Source organism: Schistocerca cancellata, chromosome 5, assembly GCF_023864275.1.
Source record: "Schistocerca cancellata isolate TAMUIC-IGC-003103 chromosome 5, iqSchCanc2.1, whole genome shotgun sequence".
NCBI lineage: Eukaryota > Metazoa > Arthropoda > Insecta > Orthoptera > Acrididae > Schistocerca > Schistocerca cancellata.
The window spans coordinates 452,437,869-452,462,181 of NC_064630.1; positions in this window are offsets into that span (position 1 = coordinate 452,437,869).

Consider the following 24,313-nt stretch of genomic DNA (forward strand, 5'->3'; position numbering starts at 1 on the left):
TAATTTCTGTGAAAGAATTAGTGTACAGGACCATGAACATAAATTCGATGACTCAGGTGTTAATTTCTCTGCTTATCTATTGAAGCTTCTTTTCATTTGACCGACTGCTCTCTTGCTAGAATATTTCTCCATAGAAAAATCTGAGGAGATCACCAGCCACCCAATCCAGACCTCCGCGTTAGAAATCAGCAATGCTAACTATTTGACAACTAAGGTTATACCTGATGCTGGTTGTGAATAATTCTGACAGAGCCTACAATATTTCATGTCTACCGTTAGACAGAACAACTGCAACTAACTAACCACCCGCCACAGTCAATTTCCGTCGTAGCTTCACCTATGGACGTCGGTATTCCTCACTGTTCTGTTAAACTGCACTTTTTTTAATCTGTTAATTTTGCAGCATTGGTATTTCGTGTTACATATCACTTCGTCGCTCCAAAGACGGTTGTTATTCTGGTTTTCCGCCTTTAGAGCAGAATGGCCGACGAGATACGAAAGTTGTAGTATTTCAGTACAGAGCCCATTGACGCTTTGTTAGCCACTGGCCGCTTTTACTTGTGGTCAGCAACCGTCCTCGTGGACTCTGTCTATTAATAGAGTTATTTCTCTTAGGGAAAGAGGAGTTCCGGAGCGTTTGAGATGTGATATTGCCGAGAGACGCAGAAAATTGAATAGACTGATAAGGTAAGATACGACATTTAATTTCTTTGTAATGTAGCCTCACGTTTACGTATAATACAGTGATAAGCATATGGCATTTTCCGCATGAGCACATATATTACGCTTCTGTACTGTAAGTACGTTTTACACGTTCAGTCTATTTTCTTTTTGACTTGTATAGATAGTGCGAGTAATGCAATTAATTATTGCCATATCCAGACGCAACATCATCGCCATCTAGCATTATGCTCCAAAAAAACCACCACTGATTGCCGCTGGAAACAGTTATGTCTTCCATGATTTAAAAGGCGAAACGTGTAATGGATAAAACTAGATCCCTCTGCCTAACGAAGAATTTTAAATTTTCAATTAAGAGGTTTTTCCACAGTATCACCGAGGAATGGAATATATGTAAAACGCTGAGTAGAAGAATGCACCAGGTGACAGGATATGTGTGCATACATTGGGAAATAATTTCTGTAGTAATAGAGGGAGCCACGGAAGGCAAACAAGATGTTGTTGTTGTTGTGGTCTTCAGTCCTGATACTGGTTTGATGCAACTCTCCGTGCTACTCTATCCTGTGCAAGCTTCTTCATCTCCCAGTACCTACTGCAACCTACATCTTTCTGAATCTGCTTAGTGTATTCATCTCTTGGTCTCCCCCTACGATTTTTACCCTCCACGCTGCCCTCCAATACTAAATTGGTGTTCCCTTGATGCCTCAGCACATGTTCTACCAACCGATCCCTTCTTCTGGTCAAGTTGTGCCACAAACTTCTCTTCTCCCCAATCCTATTCAATACTTCCTCATTAGTTATGTGATCTACCCATCTAATCTTCAGCATTCTTCTGCAGCACCACATTTCGAAAGCTTCTATTCTCTTCTTATCCAAACTATTAACCGTCCATGTTTCGCTTCCATACATGGCTACACTCCATACAAATACTTTCAGAAATGATTTCCTGACACTTAAATCTATACTCGATTTTAACAAATTTCTCTTCTTCAGAAACGCTTTCCTTGCCATTGCCAGTCTACATTTTATATCCTCTCTACTTCGACCATCATCAGTTATTTTTCTCCCCAAATAGCAAAACTCCTTTACTACTTTAAGTGTCTCATATTCTAATCTAATACCCTCAACATCACCCGACTTAATTCGACTACATTCCATTATCCTCGTTTTGCTTTTGTTGATGTTCATCTTATATCCTCCCTTCAAGACACTATCCATTCCGTTCAACTGCTCTTCCAAGTCCTTTGCTGTCTCTGACAGAATTACAATGTCATCGGCAAACCTCAACGTTTTTATTTCTTCTCCATGGATTTTAATACCTACTCCGAAGATAGCGGAAAATTTTGTAAAATGTACAGCAAATAATTGATGCGGTTGGGTGAAAGTTGGACTCTCCGACTCTCCGACGAAGAGCTTGACACACGGTGGGAAATTTTGACAGGTATGACCACTTACCGAATTCTCGGCTGGAGTTACTATGTGCCTCATATGAGTACAGCACCAAAATACTAAGCTTTGCTGTCGAAGTTCTGCAAGTCGAAGCTGAGAAGTTAGCTCTTCAGGCATCAGTTTCAGCGTTGCAGGTACTTGTGTAATGGATTTAATTGCTGTAAATAAAATATCGACAGTTTTCGTTATAGCTATCTGTGATTTATTTAGGCTTCTACTCCACATGTACCTAGGAATCACCAAGCGCGAACGTAAGCGCTAATATTGCGTAACACTATACAATAAGGAGAGTCTACACAAAACGACTGTATCCCAACACATCTCGAACAGCGACTACTCCTTTCTGTTCTCTGTGACGGACATGTAGCACATGACCCAGTGTCAATACAGCTTTTACATTTTAATCACTCTACGCAATTTAATATTAAGCAGATTTTAGTCATTTTGACGTCTTATTTCTACTTCTTAGAAACGCCCACATTTTGTACAAATATAATTTAGCGTTCCAGTTCTCAATAGTTAAAGGAAGTTGATACCGGTGATTGTTGTCGATATTTATAAAATCAAAATTTCACTGTAATGTTGTCTTTTCACTGAAGATGACTATTCTGGTTTTCTATATCGTTTCAGTGTTACAAGAATCCGAATATGGTTTTAGCGTGATTATTTGGAGAATTAAATTTGATTTAGAATTCCGATTTGAGACACAATTTACGTATAGAATATTTAGAATTTATCCCGTCTCAGCGTTTATGACATAAAGGGCACTCTCTTTACTCCGTTCTCGGAGTTCCCCTGTGAGATATAGATTACCAGCTTGTAATGGAATTTTAAAAAATGTGTAAATATTCAAGACGACTGTTTTGTCAGATTTCGTCTCAATTTTATTCCTTAACACTTTGGAAGACACAGGACGTGGTCATTGTCAAAGTAAACCAAATACCGGCCACTCGTTCTTAAGATACTGCCTTCCCCTTACTAAATTCTAGGAGTAGACAATATTTTAAATTGGAACCCATGTCCGGAAACGTACCTATCCCATGCTACAGCCGTTTCAAAACATGTTTGCTAGGTAGATATTCAACAGGGTAGTTATGGTGAGGAGTGCTTGGTCTGATCGGGTGATGTCATATGACGTCTATCCTACGTCTCTGACCTGTTTCGAGCCACACTCAAGCGCCTGTTAGTACTACACCAATATGGTTGAGTACACGCTTGCAAAATACAGTAACATGAGCCTTCGTTATGGCGAAGTTCACGGTAATGGAAGAGTTGCTCGTCGCTTTTATCAATGATCGAGCCCAGCGCATACCCTATCCGCTACCATTACGCAACGAAATCGAGAAATGGGTACCTTCACCGTCCGCAGGCGTCACTGTGGTGCTCCAACGAAACGCTTCAGGACAGACTGCAGACACACCATGTGTCACAGAGCGTGTGTACAAGAATACCATTCCTAGGTGCAGGGTGTGCACAGTCTTGGTGGTCACCACATCGATCCTTACTTGTAGTGGATCAGAATTCTAATCCTCCTTTGAAAAGGAAAGAATCGGTTTAAGTTTAATTATAAGCAACAGTGTTTCTAAGAACTGATTAAGCTTCCTTTGTGTTTCCTTGGCTATTAATGAATGGAACTGTAAAACAAGTGACGTTCTGGGTCACGACTAATAAAGTATTTGTAAAAGTTTTCGCATTACGGACATGTTTTTAAATGGTTGTAGTATGGAAACAGTACGTTACCAGAAATTGATTCCTATTCGAAATATTATCAGCTCAGTCCCCACTACAAAGTTTAGAAGTTTGCAAGGGAAATTTTAGAGCACCTTGTATGTACATATGTCAGAAACATAGTGCGACCTAGGACAAGGATAGGGATTAATCTGAAGAAAACACGTGGAAGGGTTGCCCAACTTCATGCGCCATTTACCATTTCTAAATAAATATTCTTTATTAATAAAAATTATATGCTAAGCCTTCTAACAGTTACCAAGATTCTTGCCAAGTTCATACAAATTGAGTTTTTCAATTAATATCACAGTTCATAACGACATTTGTATTATTCATAAAATTAGAAATGGTACTTCAAGAACATGTCAAGTCTGCTATAGAATAGCTGAAGGTTAAAAAAAATTAATTGACGAAATAAACTTGTGGTGCCACTCTCTCCGCGGAACTAGCATCACATCTGTGAGCTAATTCTACTAGGACTTCAATATAAGTTCCACAAGTGTTAAATAGAACACACTGAAATTCACATATGTTACAAACCAAAGAAAACAGTAATACTTCACTGATTAGCCACAAGCCCGTCACACATAATCAAAATTAAGTAGTTAAATAAACTACCGGGTCCCTAAAATTGGGCCCGTAAAACACTGTTAAAATGATAGTGACAATTAAACCCTTATGTTTTTAAAAGAAACCGAGAAACTCAGTGGTCTGTTTGCCCAAAGACTTTCATCACACATCCGCAAGAACGTTACAGTAATAGAAACACTGAGTAAATTAGTTCCCCAAAATCACTACATCCAAGTCCTAATCCGTCGACACCCCCGCCGTGGAACGATAACAAAGAATGACAATAAACTACTCAACTTGAGGCTGGAACGGGAGATCCGCAGAATCGCATGTAATCCGCCAACACTTAACCCTCGTGTGATGATGGGAAAGTCGCCCGAAGCAGAAGGAAAACTCGATCCTGTCCCGGACCAGAAGAACAGCATGGCGTAATCGCTGTCAATGCAAGGCTGTCAACATATACCAAACAACCACCAGCAAACAAGTTTGACAGAAATTAACATAAATAGCAATAATTAAAAAGTAATTTTCAAGCAAACCAACTATTAAAACTTCAGTATAGGAGCGGCCCGCTCATAAATAATGCAAGTTAACATTCCTAGCAATAAAAAGAAACAATGTACAAAGTCATGTAAAAGAAGGGAGTGACAGATACTGTAATTGGGATACGCACCAAATGGTAGATGGTCGTTTAAAATGTACACCTAAAACCCAAAGAGCTCCTCAACACGAAGTAAAAGATTGTGCAAATACAAGCACGCGCACACACAAGACCCATCCATGCGTACCTTTAGGCTAAACACACACAACATTAGCTACAGGTCAAACCCAATAACTCGCCCCAGGCAAGGCCATGAGATCTACAATAAACAGATATTACACTGAGTCGTATCAATAATCAATAATAACAAACCATGATTTCCAGTACAATATTAACACTGCAAAATACTAGCTTGGCGGATACAGAAACCTCCAGATTAACGCACACAGCCCGAAAATGGGTCACTCAAAGTCATAAAAGAACCGGATTCCTGGCCAGCTCGCAACAATCACAATTATGCTGGTGTAAGCTGTCGCCAGGACACCGGTCGGTAAAGATATAGCACGAAGATCGATAGTAGGCGCTACATCAAGTGCACCGATCACGAGAGGCCAAAGAAACATCAACAATCAACACGTCGCCACTGGCCTCTCGGCAGCAAGTATTTAGGCCGCGGCTGACCGAAAGGCCTCAGTCACTGACTCACTGACTCAGTTGGCGTCTGTCTGTCAGTTACGACAGCACATAACGATCACAGTTGTGACAACAGCAAGTTTACCGATATCGTCAGCAAGAGAACTATTACGGAAGCCGGCCGGTGTCGCCGAGCGGATCTAGGCACTTCAGTCTGGAACCGCGCGACCGCTACGGTCGCACGTTCGAATCCTGTCTCGGGCATGGATGTTCGTGATGTCCTTACGTTAGTTAGATTTAAGTAGTTCTAAGTTCTAGGGGACTGATGACCTCAGATGTTAAGTACCACAGTGCTCAGAGCCATTTCAATTTTTTTTTTACTATTATTGAAGAGAATGTACCACGAACACGGACTCTAAGGTAAGTATCCAGTATAAGTAAATACGATAATACTGCCCTCCTGGTCGTAGCTGTTCACAAGTTGTCAAATACATCTCGACGTGTTAGCACACCACAGTTGACTGACGCACTTCATGGCCAGGTTGCACGCGACGAGAACCGCTCCTTTCCCTCTAAACTCGCCGGTAGCCACGGTCAACGCTGCAGGAAAAGATACCCCCCCCCCCCCCCATAGCTCAATGTTCAACGGTTTGAAGCAGCTCCACTTGCCAGGTCGCCGAGTATTCCGGAACACCCGTCCAGCTCCGAGCTCCGCATACCACGCGCTACCACACAGCCCCAAAGGGAACACAAAACCAAGCAAAGATCATACGAAGAGGGCCAGACTCGGCGGAAAGCGCGCACAAGTGACGCCAATAGGTTCGCGCGCGCGCCCTCACATAAGCCTTCACGGCTCACATAGCTGTAGTAACTGTCCATCAGATACGCTTTTTTATCAACGAACAAGAATATAAAATGAACAATATGAAATTATGCAAGTGTCAACGATAGTATTGTGATAGTTCAAATGGCTCTGAGCACTATGGAACTTAACATCTGAGGTCATCAGTCCCCTAGAACTTAGAACTACTTAAAACTAACTAACCTAAGGACATCACACACATCCATGCCCGAGGCAGGATTCGAATCTGCGACCGTAGCAGTCACGCGGTTCCGGACTGAAGCGCCTAGAACCGCTCGGCCACTGCGGCCGGCTGAGGTCATCAGTCCCATAGAACTTAGAACTACTTAAACCTAACTAACCTAAGGACATCACACACATCCATGCCCGAGACAGGATTCGAACTTGCGACCGTAGCGGTCGCGCGGTTCCTGACTGAAGCGCCTAGAACCGCTTGGCCACTCCGGCCGGCAGTATTTGTTCGTTCTACGGGTATTATTTACTATCATTTGAACGGAGGCTTTTGTAATACCCGATACACGGCCTAAGTCATTGGCTCTGAGCACTATGGGACTTAACAAAGATATGGTTCAAATGGCTCTGAGCACTATGGGACTTAACTTCTGAGGTCATCAGTCCCCTAGAACTTAGAACTACTTAAACCTAACTAACCTAAGGACATCACACAAATCCATGCCCGAGGCAGGATTCGAACCTGCGACCGTAGCGGTCACACGGTTCCAAACTGCGGCGCTTAGAACCGCACGGCCACACCGGCCGGCGGAACTTAACAGCTGTGGTCATCAGTCCCCTAGAACTAAGAACTACTTAAACCTAACAAGCCTAAGGACGTCACACACATCCATGCCCGAGGCAGGATTCGAACCTGCGACTGTAGCAGTCGCACGGTTCCGGACTGAGCGCCTAGAGCCGCTAGGCCACCTCGGCCGCCTGCCTAAGTCATTATTGTAGAATACGGTGCATGGGCTAACATGTTATACATGTCATATCAAGTCAGAAAGAAGACGAAGAAAAGTTTGTATCTTCTAATATTCTCTCTTTCTCCATCTCTTCCCTAGTCTTATGTCACTTCTGCTTGGTCTCTTTTCTTCTCCCTGTCCCCCCCCCCCCATAAAATCTCACTCTCTCTCTCTCACACACACATACCTATCTCTCTCTCTCTCTCTCTCTCTCTCTCTCTCTCATTCACACACACACACACACACACACACACACAGATCCACTCACAGAGCAATGCTGGACAGTAAACGGCGCACTTGCTGCTGCTGGAGTGGACAGCTAGCTCTACATTCGGCCTGACGCGAGAACTGCCGGCAAAGTTGCGGGTCTGAAGTTGGCGCTCCGTGACGGCGGGGTGCCGCACGCCGCCACCGTGACCACGGCTGTCGCTCTCACTGTGCGCCGTCTCCCGGCGACGACACCGTGTTTGTCACGCCCCAGCTCTCTGCTGGCTCCCCCTCCCCCTCATACCTCCTGTTCCACCCATTTCAGGCTGCTTGTCATAATCACGACTTCCAACTAACAATTCCTTACCCTGTGAAAGGATGACGAGTAAGGATTCACAAAACATTTCTCATGAGGCAGTGGACACTTTCTGCCCTCATCCAAACAGGATAGAGCCATCTAAACAGCCTCTCAGAAAACAAATGCAACAATCATGTTCACATCAAATGGTTCAAATGGCTCTAAGCACTATGCGACTTAACTTCTGAGGTCATCAGTCCCCTAGAACTTAGAACTAATTAAACCTAACTAACCTACGGACATCACACACATCCATGCCCGAGGCAGGATTTGAACCTGCGACCGTAGCGGTCGCTCGGCTCCAGGCTGTAGCGCCTAGAACCGCACGGCCACTCTGGCCGGCTGTTCACATCACATTTTGCTTTCAGATACCATTATATACTACAAAACATGTATGCAAAGGCTAAACCCGGACTCCATTCACAATACCACGGAGGTTGTTTACTGATGTCAGCCACCCGTGGTCTCTAGTGGCTCATTACGGAATAAATTCAAGATACGAGAACACAACACATAGGTTGCAATCGCGCACTGTAGTAAATGCATTGATCAAAGTTGAAAATGTCGGTTGGACTAGGACTCGTGCAGATGGGCCAGGAGTAGAGTCTTTAATTAATAATCAAAACATCCACGGTCCAGGGTTCGAAAGCCACGACTGCTTAAATTTTAATTAATAATCACCATCGGCGCCCAAAAACTTTCGACATACGAAGTTACCCTCACTTTGGCAACGGCCTTGTCAAAGACGGCAGAGGAGCGGACAGAGATTCAGAACCTTCTCTTTTCCTTAAGGTGAGAAACGGCTCCTAAAGGGGGAAGAATCAGCCATGATCAGCGGCATGAGGATGCAGAAGGCAATGGAAATAGCTACAGTGAAAGGAAATACTGTGTATCTACAGGACATGTGGCCTGTAATTGCTGATCAGTACGAAAGGCATGTCCATTATCTACATTTTTATTTGCATTGGCCTTAGAACCTTTATTGTGTGGTCTCCGAGACAGGCTCACTGGGATACCGTTTGGCGGCTCCATCTATCGCTGCACCGCATATGCAGATGATTTAATGATCGTCATACGCGGATCTGGTGATATGGCGGCGGCTTTGGACTGGATTGCAGCCTACGGTACAGCTTCTGGTAGCCAAATCAACGTTGACAAGTCCGTCGCCTTGAGCATCAGGATTGGGCTCCCGCAGGAACACATTGCCCCCTTACGCTTCAGTGATACTGTCCGCTGCTTGGGCTTAGATTTCATGAGCGTCATGCGACGGGCGACGACGTTCAATTATCGACGCCTTCTTAACCAAATTCGGGCCGGAATTGCAAATCAGCGCTTGCGATCCCTCAACATCGTTCAGCAGGCGCATTATGTCAATGTATACCCTGCGTCCCGCATACCGCATGTCGCCCAAACGCTACCCATTCCGTAGCATTATGGCAGCGCTGGGATATTTCGTCAGCGCTGGTATGTTGCTGAAGATCATATACGTATCTCTTACCCTCCCGAAGGAAAAAGGTGGTCTCGCCCTAGTTAACGTCCATGACAATGCCACTGCCCTCTATGTTAGCTCACATTTATGTCTGCTGCGCCGTTGTTATGCAAGCCTCACGAGTTTGCTTCTCACGGCTCTACGACCTGCTTCACTACGAGCGCCGGTGCCGCTACAGGACATCCCAGCACCTCCCTTTTATATAGGATGATTCTATTCAGAACAAAGTTATTCCAGGGTAGTGCTCCCGACACCTCGAATGGCCACAACTCGATGCCTATATCATGACATGCTGCAACGCCGCCCCCTAAATGCGGTCGAACTAAAATATCCTGCCGGCCGGAGTGGCCGTGCGGTTCTAGGCGCTACAGTCTGGAACCACGTTACCGCTACGGTCGCAGGATCGAATCCTGCCTCGGGCATGGATGTGTGTGATGTCCTTAGGTTAGTTAGGTTTAAGTAGTTCTAAGTTCTAGGGGACTGTTGACCACAGCAGTTAAGTCCCATAGTGCTCAGAGCCATTTGAACCATTTTTAAAATCCTGATGTACGGTAGCGCGTGGTGTGGAACACTGTACAAGATGCCATGCTTGATTCCGATGTTGTTTCCCAATGGTATGTAGTCGTTAATAGGAATCTGGTGACGCAAGAACGTCTCTACCATAACCACATGGCAGAATCTCCCAATTGTGTGGGTTGTAATACAGTAGTTCTGACGAGAACCGTCTCATCTGTGGAGAGGCGGAGCCGGTTTGGCACCTAGTGCGACAGATGCTGGCTTATCTCTTGCTAGTTACGGCGGAGCATATATCTGCACGCACGTTATTGCTCCCGGATGAGACATTTCACCCCAAGACTCCCCAGCTCCGTCACCTGCATACGTGGACATGCGGTCCATTACATCTATCGTGACGGACACAAGAATTTCCTTGACTCCAGACTCTATTTGCAAGAAACACATCATGCTATTTCCGGGCATACCAGATATCGATAATGTTTAGCAAACCACCTATGGAGTGCCTTTCACAGCCCGCCGTGTAGATGGAATGATCCAGGCAGTGGTAGATGAGGTCAGAACGAACTGCAAACGATCATACACTGAACTATCTCTATCAGTGGGCGCTGTCGCTGGGAAGCCTGACTACGAAGTGGTAGCTTTATTTTCATGTTACTTATGTTTACTACCTTCGATGATGTCTTCACTCTGTTTTAGTTTCCTAGGCTTCATTAACTACGACTGCTCACACATTGATATCTATATTAATAAAAAAATAATTAAAAAACAATAAAAAATATAAAAAATACCTTCCTTGCCCTACTAGAAATACCCCCCCCCCTCCTTTCCTCGTGTTTTTGTGGGTTGGGGCACACACATTAGTCCCGTATAGTATAGTTTCTTCAAATTTTAGATGGGTGGTGGTTATGTATAGTTAGGAAGGCAACGCCTGAAGAGCATTTTTGTTTGGCAGGGACACAAGTGCCGGTTCTCCGTAGGGATGGCTATGATTTTGTTTTATTTCTTATGTTTGGGTAAAAAAAAAGAAGAAAAAGGAAAAAAAAAGCTGGATGGTAACGTGCTCGCCTCCCATGCACGTGGGCCTCGGTTCGATTCCCGGCCGGGTTGGTGATTTTCTCCGCTGAGAGACTGAGTGTTGTGTTGTCCTCATCATCATTTCATCCTCATCATCGGTGCCCAATGTGGTGTTGAATGAAATAAGACATGCACTTGGCGGCCGCACTTCCCCGAATGGGGGCCTCCTGGCCAACTATGCCATACGCCCATTTCCATTTTTACCAAGACAGCTTCATAGGACTTGTCGACCTGGAAACAGCGTTTGAAAATCTAAAATGGCGCAAGATGCTCTAAATTCTGAGAAAAATGGGGGTAAACTATAAGGAGTGACGAGTAATATACAATATGTACAAGAACCAAGAGAGAATAATAATAAGTGTGGACAACTGAAACAAAGTGTTTGGATCAAAGAAGATATAAAACATGGATGCAGTCTTCTGCCCCCACTATTCAATCTGTATATCTTAGAAGCAAAGAAAGGTTCAGGAATGGGCTTAAATCGTTCAAATGGCTCTGAGCACTATGGGACTTAACTGCTGTGGTCATCAGTCCCCTAGAACTTAGAACTGCTTAAACCTAACTAACCTAAGGACACCACACACACTCATGCCCGAGGCAGGATTCGAAGCTGCAACCGTAGCTGTCGCGCGGTTCCAGAGTGAAGCGCCTAGAACCGCTCGGCCACTCTGGCCGGCGGAATGGGCTTAAAATTCAAGGTGAAAGGGTATCAGTGATACCATTGATTGTTGACATTGAGGAATTACATGATCTGCTGAATGGAACGAACAGTGTAATGCATACAGGATATAGACTGAGACCAAATCGAAGAAAGACGCAAGTAATAGGAAGTAGCAGAAATGAGAACAGTGAGAAACTTAACATCAGAAATGATGGACAAGAAGTAGATGAAGTTCTGCTACCTGCCAGCAAAATAAACAACTACGCAATGAGGAAGGATGATCAAAAGCAGACTAGCACCGGCAAAAAGGGCATTTCTTCTCAAGAGAAGTCTATTAGCATCAAACATAGGCCTCAATTTGAGGAAGAAATTTCTCAGGCTGTACGTTTGGAGTACAGCAATATGTGATAGTGAAACATGGACGCTTGGATAACCTGAACAGAAGAGAATGGAAGGATTTGAGATGTGGAGCTACAGACGAATGCTGAAAATTAGGTGGGCTGATAAGGTAAGAAATGAGGAGGTTCTGTGTAAATTCAGAGACGAAAGGAGTATGTGGAAAACACTGACAAGGAGACGGACATCTGTTATGACATCACGGGTTGACGTACTAGAGGGACCTGTAGAGGGCAAAAACTGTAGAGGAAGACAGAGACTGGAATAGATCCAGCAAACAATTGAGGACGTAGGTTGCAGGCACTGCTCTGAGATGCAGACTCGCAAACGGATCTCCCGCTACTGCTGGAATACTAGCGTGTAACAAGTTGATAATTTGGGTCAGTTGCGAAGCGTGTCCGGATGACCGAGACGGTTAAGGCAACCATTGTCGTTAAGCCAGAGATCCGAGTTCAAGGCTCAGTCCGGTACAAATTTTCAACTTCCATCATTTAATTTATCTCAATGATCAGTTATGACAGATGCCTTGATTTCCCTTATCTGATATAAATACGGTCGCTGTATCATATAATGCTGACACATATATATACTCGCATTTCGTTTGAATTCTTACCCCTATTTATCTACGTATCTACATTGCACTGAAAATTTCCGCATTTTTTTGGATCATCAGTCTTCTGACTGGTTTAATGCGACCCGCCACGAATTCCTCTCCTATGCCGACCTCTTCATCTCAGAGTAGCATTTTCTAGCGTCCACAGCTCCACTCATTATCCCCAAATAACAAAATGAATATGTAAACTCGAGCAGCCAGAGTGAGCTACAAATGAAAAATGGCAATCGTTAAACAAGCCACTGCAGTTGGAATACCAACGTGCAAAACAAAGACGCTACGAACTTACGCTGTAACCTACTACAATACCAGAAGAAAAAATGAGATCCACTACTTCACATGAAGATTGTATACAGAATGGTGCACAATTTTGCAACTAAAATTTTTTTATCACTTATGCACCGATTTAAATGTCTGAAAGACAGCAAAGCAAAATTTGAAAACGAAGTGGAATAATATCTCTTTGACAGCACCTTCTATTCTATAGAACCATCTCTTCTATTGCAATGCGTAATTGGTGTTGAATAGCAATTACTAACCCGCATCTGTGTTTAAAAATAGTTACAAATTAATGTGCGATGTGTATTTAAAATACGTTTTTCCACATCAATACGATTTATAGTGAAAAGCTGATCCATGTGACAGGAAACCAAATAGAAAAGACCTGACACGACGCCATAATGGAAAGTATGACTAGAAAAATGCATCACTAATATCGATGATTTTCGCTATAGAATTTTTGGAGAAGTCTGGAACAGGCTTCTATCCAGCAGTAGGTTGCTTAGGATGCTGACGCTGATGATTGTATGGGTATTAAATATCGGAATAACTTGGGAAGCCGACTACGTTTCTTTGCTGGTGTTATACTGTAATTTACAGCAGTACGGCGAAACAACGTAAAAGATAATTTAACATTCATCTAGACATTGGTAACACTATGTGCAATAATGACAAGTGTAGACGAGTCTATGTGAGAACAGGAAAATGTAGACGTAGACGTAGATGAACAATAAATATTTCCACAGCGTTATCACAAAAGTAAAATGTTGAGAAATGTTTTTTATTATTTCGACCTAAAACATATTTCCAAAGGCATATTGGACACATCCCTACAACCTCACTGTATTGACAGCTGTATCGACTATTACTGGAGGGCGGCAGCCTCACTATAAAGATCATAATACAATCATACCAACAGTGATTCCTTTCGCTTCTGATACACAGTAAACAAACATTAGTACACGCATCAAGAATGTTAAACAGTATAAAATAAATTTAAGTGCACAGATACAGAGTTTAACTTATTTGCAAAACTGCACACTGAACACTGTACCCTACAATTCTTCAGATAGTATACTAAATCATTCACCAGTTGAACGCATCGTGTCACACACTGGTACGCGCCATTATCAGTATCTCACCTAGAGAAAAATTTCATCAACAGATCATAAATTTCAAATATCAAGATGTAAGTTTAAGACAACCAACTGACACATCAAAAATAAACAAAAGCTCTGCAATTAAATCATCGTCTAAAGCACAACGAGTGAGTCTGATAGAGTCTAATCTGTTTTACTTGGGTCAAATGGCTCTGAGCACTATGGGACTTAACTTCTGAGGTCATCAGTCCCCTAGAACTTAGAACTACTTAAACCTTACTACCCTAAGGAAATCACAGACACCCATGCCCGAGGCAGGATTCGAACCTGCGACCATAGAAGTCGAGCGGTTCCAGACTGTAGCGCCTAGAACCGCTTGGCCACTCCGGCCGGCAGTATTGTGATATTAATGTAAAATAGTTTTGAACCCACTGCATCAGAGTCGTCGTCTTGCTACAAAATGTGGTTAGGGTGCACACAAGTAGTAAAACCGAAATTACTGCTTGTAGTATTAAATGATGACAAATACTGCTGATGTAAAGCAAATAGGAAACCCATAGCCATGGCGATTCTCTGAAAAATTTGTATGTTATCGAAGATATAATTAATATATATTGTTGTAATATGCTTCTGAGACCTTTATAACAGTACTACGTCTTAATAGACTGTATCAACGCTCATGCGTGAAAAGAAACCACCAAATGAAGTTTTATGATACGATAGAGTTGCTAGTCACTTTCTTCGTGCGATGTATTGTCGTAGCACTTGTTCTCTTATAGAACTGCTGTGTTCCAAATATGTGATCTAAAATAATTCTGCGAACTGTTGGAAATATTTCGTAACAATCCGAGAAATCGATGTTGTCGCTGTAATATCTGATACTCTTCTGGAAACCGCTACGAAACGAGGTTTGCCGGCGAAGAATAAATGTTGTTGACCCATGTCCCTTTCTCCCAGCCGTGAAGCGATACATCAGCAATGTTTTCCAAGAGTGAGATACGCTAGCAGCGACATGTTAATAAGTTTTCCATAGCGGTATGGAAAGTGCGGATCAGAAAACCGGAATAAATTGCCAGATAAGCTTAACTTTTACGTATCCATTCCATTCTGGCAAGAACCATTTGACTGATATATAGGGGTTCATGCCAATTTCCATATGCAAATTAAGGCTTCGTTTTTCCAGCTCTAAAGCGCTTTTTGGAACTTCGGCAAAGTGATTCTGTTCTCACGGGAATACAAATCACACGTTTCGGTTCTCTGCGTTACGTACAACTACGACGCAAGCATTTTATAAGGGATACAAGCACATTTTATTCGTGTTGCAAGTTACGCATCGTACCGGGACGTTTTGTTTAGCGTCACGCGTGCACTTTTCATTTTAATTATTTTATTGCCCTCTCAATTAGGACGACATGGGACGAAGGTAAATTGTTCCCTGCCGCATTTATTGTACCTGTAATTCCTTTTCATGTTCAATTTGATATTCATGGAAGCATGCATACACAATGCTTTCCAAACTGTTGTCTTCGTGAGGCGAATTTGCGGTGGAAGGGTAAAAAAAAAAGTTGTTCATTCCAGACCGAGTTTCGACCTCGACGTACAGTGCAATTCTAAAGCGCATTCATCACGCAAATAATTCCTGAATTATATATTTTCCCCGGACGCGCCAAGCATTCTGATTTCGCTTTGGAACTCTAGTACGATGCAAGTGGCAGGTGCTACGCTCGATAAATCAGTGAAAGAAGGCTGTAATTCAGAGCTATGTCCCATGATGACAAATTCAGTTCTCATAATTCACGACCAGTCGTGTTTCCAACTGCCCCGGTAGGGTGAACATCAAAGGCGCAGCGATGTAGTTAAAAGATGTTGATATATGATATGTCATTTACGTTAGGGAAGGACCAATCTGTGCGAATGACTTTGTTTGGTTTCAACTCACCAGCTACATGACACGTAGATACGTTATCAAATGCAGCCAGTACGCTCATGTTCGGGCATAAATTAAACGAAACTAATTTATCGTTTCGAAATCCGACATGTATGCGACGTTCAGAAGCGCTGCGCAAATACGAAACAGACTGCTGCCAGAAACATTGCGACGAAACAAGTATTTATGAGTGTTTTCTGTGAGCTAGGCAGTGTTTGTTTTCGTTACAAGAAATTACGACGTACGAAGCCCACCATATGAAAATGTTCTTCAACAATTAAGTACTGAATCTTTCATAACTTCTACAGGTTTAAATCACTGCTGATCCTAAAGTATGTTAAACATTACCTTTTCGCCTTGCAATAATGACTCTCAAACAACTTTTTCCTATTATTTCTTCAAAACAGGCATTTCATTAACAGTTTGCTAATTTCAAGAAGAAGAAATTACTAGAGGGTGCAGCATCTAAAACATCGACACTCTTTTTTAATAATATTATAATTAAAGCTAGCGATAATAGCATCAATGAACTAAGAAAGATTGAAGAAATTTAGGAAACAGATTTAAACCAGGATACCTTAACGAGTTACAATTTCATCTATTTAATCTTGTTGGACTGATTAAGGAGAACTCTCACTTATTCAAATATAGAGGTGGCTGTGCCAAACTTTACGCGTCCATGACGTTCGACATTCATTAAATAATTATTGTCTGCAAGATGGTGTCTAGTTATACGCAACCATTCCGGTTTAAACGGGGCTACTTCGCTGAGACTTCCCTTCCAAATGGACAGTAGGGGCCAACCAAAGATTGTCTTCCCATCTATTCTTCGTTCTCATACATATCTTCTACCGGTTTTCCCTACTATGTACCGATTTTCGCCCCTGTCCGTAAGTATCAAAGAAGACATAAACTGAACTCATACTTAACGAGAAAGAATGAACAAGACACTCAAAACAATATTAGCTACCAATGAATATAACTGTACAATAAATTAGCAGATCAAAGACGTTGCTGAAACAAATCTCGTTAAAAACGCAGTCGGAAGGTACGTGTTTTTAGCAACATATGCTATCCAGTGAGGGTTAATTTTATAAAAATTTGTATGGCTGTGGTAAAAAATGTATTAAAACTACATAAAAATAAAATATATCTCAGTTCCACAACACATTGTAGCACTATTTCGTTCCTCTTTCTACTGGAAAACCTTACAACAGAGACGGGTGATAGATAACACTAATATCATATCCGCTCTCTGAGCCCAGTATCTGCCTCGTTATAAAGGGATGCTAACGAAGTTTCTCAGGAGAGCAAATGAGAAGCTGCAATACGTAAAATGGAGACCCAATATCGTCTTCATGGTCCTGATGTCAGCAGATAGCGAGTAGTGTGTAATGTTGAGAAATCAATGAATATTGTAGCAGTGTATTATTTTTTGAAATAAAATCTTTCCAAGACCAAATGAAACAGCTTTGTACGATAGGAACAGTAGTGATGATTTAAAGATATGGATCTCGAATTTAGGAGGACAAAGGCTTTAATTCCCACCGTGACATCCTAATTTAAGTTTCCCGTGGCGTCCGTAAATTACTTAAGGCAAACACTGGGATGGTTCCTACTATAAGGGTAAGACGAGACTAGCTCTCACATCCTGGTCAATCTAGAGCTGTAGTTATGTAATGCCTGCATGTGTAAGTTACGCTTTTTGTTCTTAAACTGTATTACCAAGACATCTAGTGTCATCGTAGATGGTATCCGCGGTTGAACAAAACTGCTGCTATCATTACTACTATTACTACGACTACGATGACAATTACCTAGCGCCCCATAACGCATCATTTGCGTTTTTTTCACTTTGTGCTATTGTTTTATCTCTGCTTTGTAGTCGTGCTGTTCTAAGCAGCTATATTCTGAGTGGTTTAGGGTGTTTTGCAGTAATGCTTAGCCACTCATTGGGTTTTATGGATTGATAAATCAGAATACAGAAGCTAAAAAAGCTTATTGCAATTTCTTCTTTACTATGACTTGGCTCATTACTTACTGCGTTTCTCATTGCTCGTAGTGATTCTTCGTTAACGGTTTGTCAGTTAAAGGTACTGTGATTTTTTGTTTACAAATAAAAATACGAGTGTAAGATACTTGTTGGTGTTTGCGCTTGTAATTTAACAGCCTGCTACTGAGGTATTTAAGCTAGAGAAATTAATGCTTTTTATCTTGATGAAATGCAAGGAAGGTAAAGTAATTATGTTTACAGCATGTGATGCATTAAGTTCCTGTCCGGTGAATGGTTGTTCTTTTGCTACGACCTTTAATGATCATTTTCTGTAAGCAACGTAGGACGTGGACTTCGGAAACTAAATTTTGTCAGGGATTGAGGTTAACTTTAGCCGCAGTAATTATAGAAATCGGATTCATTAAAAAATATTCCCGCGTATAGGACGGCAGCGTGTGTCGCAACTTATTATGTTTGATTAATGCATTATCATGTTATAAAGCAATGTACTGGTGGCTGCGGCTTAACTGTAGTGTCTCGGTATGTGGAGTGTTACTAGTATCCGTACTATGGTGCTACCTTGAAGAATTAACTTAAACCTAAATGATTTGCCTCCGTGATTCGCTCGTTAGTTTGCCCAGGTCTCTCTTAAATACTTCATATTTCAGAAACTCTTTTCAGTGGCATCTAGAAAATAAGCAAGCAAAGTTTTTGTAGCGACAGCACTAACCGGGGTGTCATCCCAAATCTGAAAGCAAAGCAGAGCAAATTTTCACACTTTCACCGTCCCTCACTGCAACGTCAGCCCTTGGGCGAACAGGGAGACAGGACCGGACCTTTGCCACCTCGGTGGTCCGTTGGTCAGCGGACGGATATTGGTGAGTGTGGCTGGGAGTGGGGTGGGGTGGGGTGGGTGGGTTTGGGGGACGGATCCTGCGGCTTTGGCTGTGGAGGTAGTTTGCGAGCACCAGGTGCTCCCGATGGCGGCTGGCCGCCGAGTTCTGGAGGCCAGAGGCCTGTCCGCCGCTTATTAATTTGCATGCTGCCCAAAATTAGGAGGGGCGCGAGCTCTGCGTGAAGGACGTGATGCCGCCCAGCTGACCGATGGGCGCATGGCCGTGCGCCTCTCAAGCCAAGACGGGATTAGTCAGTGTGCTGCTTCCACGGTCCGGCCAACTACTCAGATAGTTGTGAGTCATTAGCGGTGTATATATTTTACGTGGTTTATTTTTGGTGTTTCAATGGTTCTATGGGGTGAACTCAAACTAGTGATAAAATTTCGGAGGAAATTTTTGGATATTTTTGGAATTTATGAGAAGCGTTGTCAGATGTAGCTCGTTAGAGATTTATTGTTTTTGGTCTGATTCCTAACGTACGTTTCTCTAGTTTATTGGAAGGACAGTATCAGAACAGCAGTGTATAAGTTGACGGTATAAGCTGCACGTCTTGTTTGGACCAAAATTGTACGACTCACGGTATTTGCTGCTGACAACTCTACTGCCTGGTTTACTCGACACGCAAATCCTAGGATTGAGATTTTGGATGCCACATTCTCCTGATTTCTCCCTCTCCTCCCCCTCCCCGTTTTCATCACAAATATAATATGAAACTTTCAACACTATCGTCAGCTTTAAGTTTATTACCAATTTATTGGCCACCGATTTCAACGATACACTTCGTCATCATCAATCCGTGTTAATATACACTGGCTGACTTCCCCGAAATCAGTCAGACATTCCCACGCGAAAATATCCTTTGGTACTTTGTGGTTTCACCATATGTCGTTGCTTAGTACAAGAGCTAATGCGGAATCCGGTATTTCAACGTCGTACTTTCTGAACGATGATTTTCCGGGAAATTCAGCAACTATGTACGGGGTGGAGCAGAGGTGACGCATGTTTTTTGAACCGCTACTATGCGGCGACGAGAGGAGGTATTGACCTTGAATGAATGTTGGCAGACTGCCCATACAATGCAGTTTCAGTCGCTATGGATCGTTGGAGCGTCGAGCATCGTGTGTTCGTTGTCGAGCAGTACTTTAGAAACAATGATTCCGTAATCACAGTGCAACGTTTAGAGTTGGACATCGAGGTGCAATGCCTGATCGAAATACTGTACTCTGTGGTTGCAGCGCTTAGAAGTACTGGATCTGTGATGAAAAAGAAACCACCTGGTCTTCCCCGTTCAGTTCGTACCTGGGAAAATGCAGACCGAGAGAGAACGGCAGTTCTTACTAGTCCGAAACGATCGGCTCGACGACAGGCTGTAGCGCTGAGTATGTCACTTCGTTCGCTTCACCGCATCTTACATGATCTTAAGTTGCACCCATACAAGATAATGATCGTCCAGCTGCTTAGTGAAGGGGATTTTGTGCAGCGCAGAGAATTTTCTCGCGCAACAGGCGAAATGTTTACGGAAGATGCAGATGCTACATTTTCGTGAGTGATGAAGCACATTTTCATGTAGACGGTTACGCCAATCTTCAGAATTGTCGGTATTGGGTGCCGGAGAACCCACATGAATTACACCAAAGACCTCTCTACAGTTTAAAAGTAGCTGTGTGGAGCTCCATTTCAAAGATGGGGATTGTTGGACTCTGTTTTTTTGAAGACGAAGGAACTGCAGTTACTGTGACATCGGCGCGCTACGTTAAAATGTTAAACCAGTTTCTTCGTTCAGAACTTGAAAGGTGTCAAGTGAGCATGAGATAAATATGGTTTCAGCAGGACGATACCACAGCTCACACGGCGAAAGCATCCATGGAAGTGGTTTCACAAATTTTCCCAGGACATGTTATTTCGAGATATGGTGATGTTTACGGTCCCCTCGCTCACCCAGTTTGTCGATATGCGACTTATTTTTGTGGGGATATTTAAAATCAAAAGTCTACGTGAACAAACCTTGCGCAGTCGAAGATCTGAAGAATTCCTGTCGTCAGGAAATTGAAGCCGTGCCGAATGAAATGTTGGAGACAGCCATGCGTAACTTTCAGGAAAGGATCCAAATTTGTATCCAGCAAGAAGGACGTCATCCCCATGACATTATTTTTCGAACCTAATTGAAGTACGTATATTTCAAAACAGCATTAAATAATCTATCACTTAATGATTATTTCTATCAAACCGTGTCGTAGTCATTCAATAGTGAAAAACATGCGTTTCTTCTGCTACACCCTGTATTGAAAGGTCAGATCATGACGAAGTTGAGTCGGCCGGAGTGGTCGAGTGGTTCTAGGCGCTACGGTCTGGAACCGCGTGACCGCTACGGTCGCAGGTTCGAATCCTGCCCCGGTCATGGATGTGTGTGATGTCCTTAGTTAGGTTTAAGTAGTTCTAAGTTCTAGGGGACTGATGACCTCAGCAGTTAAGTCCCATAGTACTCAGAGCCATTTGAACCATTACGAAGTTGATCTTCGAAACCGGTTGTCAATATACTGATAATGAAATTATAGCTGATGACAGTGGTGAAAACTGTAATATCCGTATCGGCTGTGGTCCTCTCCGCCTATTTATGAAGGATAGATATGATGCAATATAATTTGCTTCTAAAACAGTATAAAACAGTATAATTGCCCGAAATTTAATAATAATAATAACTATAAATATATAAAATATTTCAATACAGTAAAAGCAATATGATTAAATTAATGCTTGGAACATCACCTCAGCATACCTTGCAAGAATAATAGTTTGTTGTTCTTGTGGACCTCAGTCCGAAGACTGATTCGATGCCGCTCTCCATTTACTCTACCCTGTACAAGCCTCTTCATCTGCAAATAACTACTCGAAAACACATCCTTTGGAACCCCTTTTTCTGTGTTCATCTCTTTGTCTCCCTTGTCTCCCTCTACAAGTTTTACCCCTCCACAGTTCCCTCCAATACCGAAATGGTGATCCCATGATGTCTCAGAATGTGTCCAACCAACTGCTCACTTCTTTTTGTCAAGTTGGGCCACAGATTTCTCTTCTCTCAGTTTTACTCAGCACATCCTAATTACTTACATGATCTAACCATCTAATCCTCAGAGTATATATATATATACAACCGACCCCCCAATGAACCATGGACCTTGCCGTTGGTGGGGAGGCTTGCGTGCCTCAGCGATACAGATAGCCGTACCGCAGGTACAACCACAACGGAGGGGTATCTGTTGAGAGGCCAGACAAACGAGTGGTTCCTGAAGAGGGGCAGCAGACTTTTCAGTTGTTGCAGGGGAAACAGTCTGGATGATTGACTGATCTGGCCTTGTAACACTAACCAAAACGGCGTTGCTGTGCTGGTACTGCGAACGGCTGAAAGCAAGGGGAAATTACGGCCGTAATTTTTCCCGAGGGCATGCAGCTTTACTGTATGGTTAAATGATGATGGCGTCCTCTTGAGTAAAACATTCCGGAGATAAAACAGTCCCCCATTCGGATCTCCAGGCGGAGACTACTCAAGAAGACATCGTTATCAGGAGAAAGAAAACCGGCGATCTACGGATCGGAGCGTGGAATGTTAGATCCCTTAATCGGGCAGGTAGGTTAGAAAATTTAAAAAGGGAAATGGATAGCTTAAAGTTAGATATAGTGGGAATGGTGGCAGGAGGAACAAGACTTTTGGTCAGGCTAATACATGATTATAAATAAAAGTCAATCAGGGGTAATGCAGGAGTAGGTAATAATGAATAAAAAAATAGGAATGCGGGTAAGCTACTACAAACAGCATAGTGAACGCATTATTGTGGCCAAGATAGACACGAAGCCCACGCCTACTACAGTAGTACAAGTTTGTATGCCAACTAGCTCTGCAGATGACGAAGAACTTGAAGAAATGTATGACGAAATAAAAGAAATTATTCAGATAGTGAAGGGAGACGAACATTTAATAGTCATGGGTGCCTGGAATTCGGTAGTAGGAAAAGGGAGAGAAGGAAACGTAGTAGGTGAATATGGATTTGGGGTAAGATATGAAAGAGGAATCCACCTGGTAGAATTTTACACAGAGCACAACTTAATCATAGCTAACACTTGGTTCAAGAATCATAAAAGAAGGTTGTATACATGGAAGAAGCCTGGAGATACTGACAGATTTCAGATAGATTATGTGATGGTAAGACAGAGATTTAGGAACCAGGTTTTAAATTGTAAGACATTTCCAGGGGCAGATGTGGACTCTGACCACAATCTATTGGTTATGAACTGTAGATTAAAACTGAAGAAACTGCATAAAGGTGGGAATTTAAGGAGATGGGACCTAAATAAACTGAAAGAACCAGAGGTTGTACAGAGTTTCAGGGAGAGCATAAGGGAACAAATGGCAGTAATGGGGGAAAGAAATACATTAGAAGAAGAGTGGGTAGCTTTGAGGGATGAAGTAGTGAAGGCAGCAGAGGATCAAGTAGGTAAAAAGACGAGGGCTAGTAGAAATCCTTGGGTAACAGAAGAAATATTGAATTTAATTGATGAAAGGAGAAAATATAAAAAAGCAGTAACTGAAGCAGGCAAAAAGGAATACAAACGTCTCAAAAATGAGATCGACAGGAAATGCAAAATGGATAAGCAGGGATAGCTAGAGGATAAATGTAAGGATGTGGAGGCTTATCTCACTAGGGGTAAGACAGATACTGCCTACAGGAAAATTAAAGAGATATCTTCTGGTAAACCTTCTGCCGACTCGGCAAGACTCACCGGAGGAGAAACACCCCTCTGAAGATGTCCAGCGCAGCTCTGGACGAAACGATAGGAGCTGAAGAGTTTCATGGACCACGACCTTACATCCCGGAAGGTTTACCAGAAGATATGTCATCCGGTCGTGAAAGCCTTCATCCTAAAATTAAAGAGACCTTTGGAGGAAAGAGAACGACTTGTATGAATATTAAGAGCTCAGATGGAAACCCAGTTCTAAGAAAAGAAGGGAAAGCAGAAGGGTGGAAGGAGTATGTAGAGGGTCCATACAAGGGCGAAACAAGGCCCCGAGAGTAAACAACATTCCATTGGAACTACTGACGGCCTTGGGAGAGCCAGTACTGACAAAACTCTACCATGTGGTGAGCAAGATGTATGAGACAGGCAAAATACCCTCAGACTTCAAGAAGAATATAATAATTCCAATCCCAAAGAAAGCAGGTGTTGACAGATGTGAAAATGACCGAACTATCAGTTTAATAAGTCACGGCTGCAAAATACTAACGCGAATTCTTTACAGACAAATGGAAAATCTAGTAGAAGCCGACCTAGGGGAAGATCAGTTTGGATTCCGTAGAATACTGACCCTACGACTTATCTTATAAGGTAGA